This window comes from Brassica napus, chromosome C4 (assembly GCF_020379485.1).
Source record: "Brassica napus cultivar Da-Ae chromosome C4, Da-Ae, whole genome shotgun sequence".
Lineage (NCBI taxonomy): Eukaryota > Viridiplantae > Streptophyta > Magnoliopsida > Brassicales > Brassicaceae > Brassica > Brassica napus.
The window spans coordinates 31,852,208-31,860,896 of record NC_063447.1 but is presented as its reverse complement, the minus strand read 5'-3'; the positions used below and the strand labels follow the sequence as shown (position 1 = coordinate 31,860,896).

The 8,689-nt window shown below is 32.9% G+C and overlaps 1 long non-coding RNA gene across 1 annotated transcript; it reads right to left on the bottom strand.

Annotated features, from left to right (window-relative positions):
* Positions 1–7,151: 7,151 nt before the first annotated feature.
* On the bottom strand, positions 7,152–8,358 carry LOC125585141. Its single transcript, XR_007322059.1, has 2 exons — positions 7,588–8,358; positions 7,152–7,316 (listed from the first exon to the last, which is right to left on the bottom strand). It is a non-coding gene; the product is annotated as an uncharacterized LOC125585141 (long non-coding RNA).
* Positions 8,359–8,689: the final 331 nt, after the last annotated feature.

The following is an 8,689-nucleotide window of genomic DNA, read 5'->3' as shown; positions in this document are numbered from 1 at the left end:
GGCTTTTCAAGCCATTAAACTTTCCTTCCTTTATGTCGATACAGTTACGCAAATTAGATGCGTAACCGTCTGGAAATTCCACATAGTTTGAAATCCAATCAAAGAACACATCTTTTCCCTCTGCATCAAGTCGGTATATGGGAAAAGGAGCCCTACCATTCTCATCAACATGAAGTTCTGAACGAGCACATATATCGACTAAATCCAGTCTTGACTTCAAATTATCCTTTGTTTTACCTTGAACATTAAGGATCATGTTCATGAGATTGTCAAAAAATTTCTTCTTAATATGCATGACATCTAAATTATACCTTAGCAGATGATCCTCCCAGTAAGGCAGATCCCAGAAAATACTTTTTTTGTGCCAGTTATGTAGGTCTCCAACAGCATCTACCGGAAAACGCTCATGTCCACCGACGTCTGGCGTCCTTTCTGCACTTAAATCTCTTAGTTGTGTCTTCAAATCTTTCCCACAAATTTCCGGAGGTGGACTGTCAAACACCATCTTGTTCTTCGTAAACAAATTCCTACTCCTACGATATGGATGATCAGGTGGTAGGAATCTCCTGTGACAGTCAAACCAACACGTTTTCCTTCCGTGTTTTAGTTGGAAAGCATCAGTGTTATCTTGACAATATGGACATGATAGCCTTCCATGCGTTGTCCTTCCAGATAACATACCATATGCTGGAAAATCACTTATTGTCCACATTAGTACTGCCCGCATTTGAAAGTTATCTTTACACGAAACATCGTATGTTTCAGCACTTTGAGCCCATAGTTGTTGCAACTCATATATTAGTGGCTGAAGAAACACATCAAGTGATCTCTTAGGATGCTCTGGTCCGGGAACGAGAATCGAGAGAAACAAAAACTCTCGTCGCAAGCACAAGTTTGGGGGTAGGTTGTATGGTGTAAGAATGACTGGCCATAGAGAATGCTGTCTTCCACTCTTGCCAAACGGGCTGAAACCATCAGTACATAATCCAAGGTAGATATTTCTTCTCTCATACGCAAAGTCGGGATACTTTGATTGGAAATGCTTCCACGCTTTTGCATCTGAAGGATGTCTGATCTCACCATCTGTTGAGTGCTCCGCATGCCATCTCATTGGTTGCGCTATGCGTTCAGACATATACAACCTCTGTAACCTTTCCGTCAAAGGTAAATACCACATCCTTTTATATGGCACTGAACTCTTCCACTCGTATCTTTATAACGAGGCTTCCCACAAAATTTGCATGTAACCCGCTGTTCATCCGCCCTCCAATAAATCATGCAGTTGTCACTGCATACATCTATTACTTGATACGATAAACCAAGACCAGCTACAAGTTTCTGAACCTCGTAGTATGAACCAGGAGCTACATTATCTCCGGGTAGAATACCTTTTACAAAATCAGCAATCGCATCCACAGAACGAAAATAATTTGAAGAAGACATGTTTTTTATGAATCAAATTCGTGTGTAAAGAGAGTAAGAGGGAGGATGAAGATATGGAGTGAATGAAGACGAAGAGGGGTGCTTGTATTTATAGTTGAAATCCTACCGACAGACCGAGGAAATTCTGACGCCAACGGCTAGTTCGTCGGAATTTCCTCGGAATTTTAAAAATCCCCCAACGGCTCTCCAACGGCTATAATATATCCTCGGAATTCATCGATTTTTTCCGAGGAATACATTTCTCCTCGGTATTCCATAAGAATATTCCGACGGATTGATATTTCCTCGGAATTCCGTCGGTATATTCCGAGGAAATTCCGAGGAAACCAAATTTTGTGTTTCGTCGGAATATCTTCGGAAATTCCTCGGGATATTCCGAAGATTTCATTTTCCGTTGGAATGTCCGTCAGAATACCGATGTTTTCTTGTAGTGATCTTCTGTTGACTGCAGACCAAATCATGCGCAAGAAGGCTCCAGAGAGTGTTGGTTTTGTTCATGGGGATCAAGAACGTCAAGATCCTCTGCTTATCTGATGCTTTTAATGTGTAGCTTTTGTTTTTCTTAATCAGATATTTAGTGGTGATACAAAAAGATTTGATTCCGGTGTATTTGTGTGTCTTTCAGACGCTCTATGCGGAGTGAAGGTTCTAGAGATCACTGGGTGTAGGAATTCATATCGGTTTATAACTATTTATGATAAATCAACCTATGAATTTATATGCCTAGAATCTCATGTCAATAATGAAATAAACTTAGATCTTAGAGTTTCGAATATACCTGGTTATTCTGCAGTGGAAGGATGAATAAACCAAGTCGAGATTTCTAGCCCTCCAAACGTCGTGCCTCTACCGGTATCCACACGCACACAAACTTGATCGATACGGGATGCTAGTGCCGTCGAGATCAAATCTCTAGTAAGTCTTTGGTTCTTTCACTGTGTCCAGTAAAATGAGCTTTAGTCATTTTACCCAACAAACAAGATTCACATTTTTCATGTGATTTCTAATCAAATGAGCTCAAAAGTCCATCACTATGAAGCTTTTGAATGTGTTTCTCATTTATGTGGCCCAAACGACAATGCCAAAGAAAAGTTTGATTCGTGTCGTTAGACTTGAATCTTTTGGTACTAATATTATAGACATGCACACTTTGGTCTAGAATATAAAGTTACGGTCAAAAGAACCACAAATCCTTCCAAATCCAAACAAGGAATGAAAATAATATTCCTACTTATAGCATAAACATAGTAGCAGTTCTTAAGTTCTAAAACCAAGCCTGAAGGTAAAGACAAGTGAAATGTTCCCACGGCTAATGCAGCAACTCTTGCTCCAATTTCCACGCATAGGTCCACTTGTACTTTCTCCAAAATTCTACCGTACCTTAGGCCATTTATATTCGTACAAATATGAGCACCATAGCCGGTATCCAATACCCAAAAAGTAGAACCAGAAGTAGTAACATTTACTTCTATAATATAAATACCACTAGACGATATTTCAAAAGTCTTTTGTTTTTCAAATCTTCCAAGCAAGGTTTAAACTCTTGCTTGAGAACAATTCTCGGGTTTCGATACCATTAGAGGAAATTTGATCCATTCAATTTGTCCTTCTTAAGGTCACATTGGAATGAAAATGAGTTGTAAAGAGTTAACATTGCTGGAATAGAAGAATAACAAATATTAATATGATGTTCAGGAATTAAAGAAATCTCAACAATTAAGAAAACTCATATTATATTCAAAACATTTTCCTCAAATGAATATAATAATCCAAGATCCATAATTCACTAAAATCCGAGTGAACTTTGGCTCATCGTCTGAAGATAAAGCTATTTAGATAAGCAACACTTTGCTAATTATATCCATATAATTCTTGGTTGTCAGACAACATCTTATATCTTATCCAACCTATGTCTCTAAGCCCAAAATCGTTTTGATAGCCTAGTCAAGTAAACCAATCTTGTTTCACATGGTAACCGTTACCATCCACCTCACTCATGTAATTGCAAACATCTTGCTTTGGCAAACCCATCTTACAACGAAACGAGCCTTGATAGTTGATAAAATTGAGTATACATCAAAAATACTTGAAATTAATTGTGGAACAAATTTTAATTCAATTTTAATTTATATTTAAATTTTATATCTTATATAAAATATAAATATAACTAATACATATACATATCTTATATGTATTTTAATTGAATTATAAATAATTAAATTAATTTAATCTAATTAAAATTATTAATTATTAATTAGATAATCTTAGTATTTAGTTCTAATCAAATTAGAATTATAACTAAAATTATCAAAATGTGTTAAACGATTTAATCGAATCTATATCAACTTTTTGATATAATATCTTAAATACATATATTAATTTAGACAAGCAATCGATTATTACTATATACATGTGCTAAATATAATTTATGCATCTTGCTCATACGAGACATGCATAAAACCGCTACGAGACAAAAGCATGTTAAAACTAATTGATTACAGTAATCACAATGTTAGTATAATCTTATTCTGAACATAAGCACATTAGTTTAAAGGCACTTGTCTTCAACCAAAGCGTGTGTCTCATATGGACGTTCGGATGTTCTAATTGTTTAACTTGACATGCCGGTTCTAGTTATAAATCAATATCATTATACCGTAATATACCATAATCAAATTAGGGTTTCTATTAACAAGCTAACATATCAAGTTCAAACAATAACAATTTCAGTATTAAACAAATAGACTCTGATACAACTGTAGAAATTCATACCGGTTTATAACTATTTATAAATCAACCTATGAATTTATATGCCTAGAATCTCATGTCAATACTGAAATAAACTTAGATCTTAGAGGTTCGAACATACTTGGTTGGTTTATTCTGCAGCGGAAGGATGAATAAACCAAGTCGAGATTTCTAGCACTCCAAATGTCGTGCCTGTATCGGTATCCACACACACAAACTTGATCGATACGGGATGCTAGTGCCGTCGAGATCAAATCTCTATAAAGCTTGACCTTTTGTGTTTTAGGGTTTACGTGAGATTAGCGGCCAAAAAAAAAATTATTACTTCATCTCACAATGTATTTATATATGCATGCATGTCACTGACCTAAAGTCACGACATCATGGGCTGGGCTAATTATTCAAATAATAATTACCTTTACCCATTAATTATATAGACACGTATAGAAGCATCTATCACATATATATGTCTCATAATTCATTAACCCGGTATTGGTTTAATCTAATTAAACTCAATTATTATTTGATCCAATTCGTTTAGATGTGTGACCCTTTAGGATCATATAAAAATAGTAATAAATTCTTAATCCATAGATTATAAGCGGTTTCTAGAAAAATATTATAACCACCTAATATTACAAATGATTTTAAGACATTCCCAACACTGGGTACGAAAGAACTCATGACGAACATACTCACATGAAGAGTTTCTTAGCAAAAATTACTCCTAAGGAGTTGAAGAAAGTTTATTGTTTTAGTTTTGTATATGAATCTGCTGTTTCTGAGCTTTACTCTTTGTATATATATGGTAGTACTCGCCAATACTAAATGATAAAATAGATTGTTACATGTCAAGGATACCTTTTTTTCTTATGTCAAGGATACTTGGGATAGGAGTTGGTTTACTTGCAAGAATACTTGACAAGTTGTAATCTAATAGCAACTTTGATTGTTGAAAACTGACCAGTGTTATTGGAAAATATGGTATACTAGGATAAAGATATGCGCTTTGCGCAGGGTGAGTTTATTTGTATATATTATCGATAATTTTTTTATATATAATTGATCATTTTATTTATATATATACAATATTTTTTGTTGTTATTATATATTTTACCGGATAAATTTTTATTAAAAAATGTGGAGCTAAACTATAATTAATATATCATGGGATGATCGGATTGGACATTAAATAAATTATGACACAAAAATCTTATTTTTTTTTTCCACTGAACACATTTTCGAAAAAAGTAAACAGTATTGTTTTCATAATTGAATTATTTTGAGATTTATCTTACATATGATTTTGAAAGGTTTCAAAATCTAACATATAAGAAAAATATAACATATAAGGTTTCTTCATTTTTGTAATTTAAAGTCGTTTTAAACATTTTAAAATATAACATATAAGATTTCCTCATTGGTGTTATTTAAAGTCATTTAAAAAAAATCAGAATATGACATATAAGAAAATCTAATTTTTTATTATATAATTAATGTGATTTTTTAATTTTTTTTTTAATAATATAAAATTAAACAAAAATGAAGAAGGATGCAAAAATCGTTATCGAAACTTTATTATCCATAGTCATTAATTGCCATATATATGTTAATCATATTAGGTAATTCTGTAGTCTTTATTTAACGAAAAATACACACTTCTTATATTTTGGGTTAATATAATGTTCCCTAGTAATTGGATTTGTACCAACATTTTTTTTCCATTGATTCTTAAGTTGCCACGTAAGCAAATTGTCATCCTAATTAAGTGACACCTAAAAAGGTTTTTTTTGTATTAGTACAAACTTAAGGTTATAATTTTTCAAATGATCCTCAATTAATATATAGGGGATGTATAGCAAACAAACTCCTATCGCAAGTTAGGGGTTTTTCGCCTATTTTCCTTTCTTCCAATGCAAGTAAATTTACAAAGGGCAGTGGATGGTTTAAAACCGTTCTTGGGGAATTAACAAGAACCAAAGCATCTCAGTTAAAAAAAATAAAGGGAAAGTTGGAAAAAAGAGACACTTTCAATTTTTATTTGTCCAAATAGAATTTTTTATACTTTTGAACATGTTTTACCCTTCTGTAATAGAAACTAAGTTTTAAAAATATAAAAAATATGAAAACCATTGAAAACATTAGTATGTATATTTATATGTTTAATTTTTTTTTAAATAGTGAAATCATATTTTATTTTATGTTGTAGCTACGGATAGAATACTCATTCTAGCCATCTACTTAGTTTAGAAATCGGAATCTAAGTATTATACATAGATCTATCTTGGGTATATAACGCAAACAATTTTTTTTTGTATAGTCTATCTTAGCTAGAATTCGTTAGGTTATATTCTACGCATGCAAGCCACTAGACCACATAGGATTCAGGCTACTTTGATACATATACTAGTTTATATACTATCAACTTCACAAGACATTTAACCACCAGGCCATAAAGACTCTTTGTGTATTCCACCCGGCTTAAAGATATCAAGAGAGTGAGATAAAAGTATAATACGACCACAAGAGATAAAGTAGTTAAAACCAAGAGTATTTGAAGTTGAAAGAGTTGTCTTTTCGCCATCTACTTTATCATAAAAGAACAAGATTTGTTCTGTTGCTTCTCTGTTTCTGCAAGCAAAGGATGAAGAAGACGCTGAGGATGCTAGAGACGGCACGTTTACAGTAGACGCAGATAGTGCAGATCCGATTAGAAAGCCTCATGCTCTGCTTAATAATGATTTTAATTGGCTCATAGAGATCAAACACATCTGCCACAAAAAGTTGAATAGTTCAGCCACCTTTATTTGAATTTATTATTTCACTTTGACAAATTATACTTTAATAAACTATTTGTTTCTATAAGAAGAGATTAAAGTTTTCATATTGAAAATTATTGTTATATATGCAACGCTTTGGAACATCAAGGTGAACAAGAACATAATCGTTTTAAACCTTCGTCTTCTCTCTATATACATTGAAGCTTATCTAACATGTCCTTTACAAAGAGCATCTAACAAAATCTCAAGCATAATCCACAATGACTTTCTTCTCCTTTCTTTGAACTCCCCACTGACTTTAGGGAGTTCCTCATACGTTCTGAACTGAATAGCACCATGAGAAACCTGCTAAAAGAAACTAAATCAAAATCAAACCCACCCTAAAATAAAAAAAAAGAAAGTAAATCATTTAATCTGCCAACCTAATGATAGCTTCATGAGCTGATACGACAAGAGAAGAAAAAAACAAGATAGTAAACTAACCAGTACAAGAACAAGGACAACACCCTTGTATAGGTGATGACTAATCGACCCCTAGAACTAATATCATTAAAAAGATATATAAATTAAAATTTTAAAATTAGGGTTTTAAAAATCTAGAGAATGAAACACATACCGTGTGCGAAGAATCGTAGGATTTTGATGCAATTGATGACGGAGTACATAACTGAGTCGAGACAACAAAACGACGAAGAAAAATAAAGAGCAAAGAAGAAGAAATAGAAAACAGAGACGGAGAATTTTTAACCATGTGAACAAGAAGACCAAAAAGTAGCCATTGAAAATAAAAGAAAGCTCTCAGAGAAGAAGACGATAGAAGAGGGTTAAAAATTAGGTTAACGTGTGTTTCTCTTTTTTGTAGTGTATCTTTCCTTAAAATATGTAAAATTGTATTTACAAAATAATTAACAAATATTGTATTATGTATTTTAATTAAGTTGAATTTTGATTAATCTGAGGGTATAATCGTATTAACAATAATTAAATTCCTAATTAGACAAAAAAATTTTTAGACAAAATCTTATGGGGACAAACTCAAGTTCTAAGTGTCTCTTTTTTCCAATTAAATTCAAGTGGAAACTTGTTTTCGGGAGGTTTTTGTTCTGATCAGGGATTGATGCTTTTATTTTAGGGTAAAACACTGGTTATATCATGCACTAGGTAACCCGTGCCATGCGTAGAATGAGATTATTAATTTTATTATTTATAAGATAAAAAGACATTAGGAATGTTTAATATGGACATAGATTTGGTTATAGGATGGAATTGTATAAGTTTAATGTGGACATCGATTTGCCTACGTTAGAATCGATTAGAACAATCTCAATCGTTAGGCCACCAGCCGCAGAATACTGTTTCCACAAACGTATGATCTTCACCCTAATCTTCCACATAGACTTGAACGGTTTCAAATCCGACACAGCAGTTATAGCAGCCATTATAAAAGGATGAGTGAAGAACATTTAGGTTTTACTTTTAGGAACGTGAGTAAGAAATATGGGTTATGATATGTGTCTTATATAGGTCTTAGATAACCTAATGCAATTAACGTCTCACGCCGAAAAAAGAATTAAATGTCAAATATTTTTGCCTTGCTCAGCACAATAATATGTATACATTGCCATAAACCAAACGTTTAAAAAATATATGCAAGTCTCATATCATTAATAAACCTTGCCAATCACTCAAGGTAGCAAAATCGATTTAAAAAGAAGACC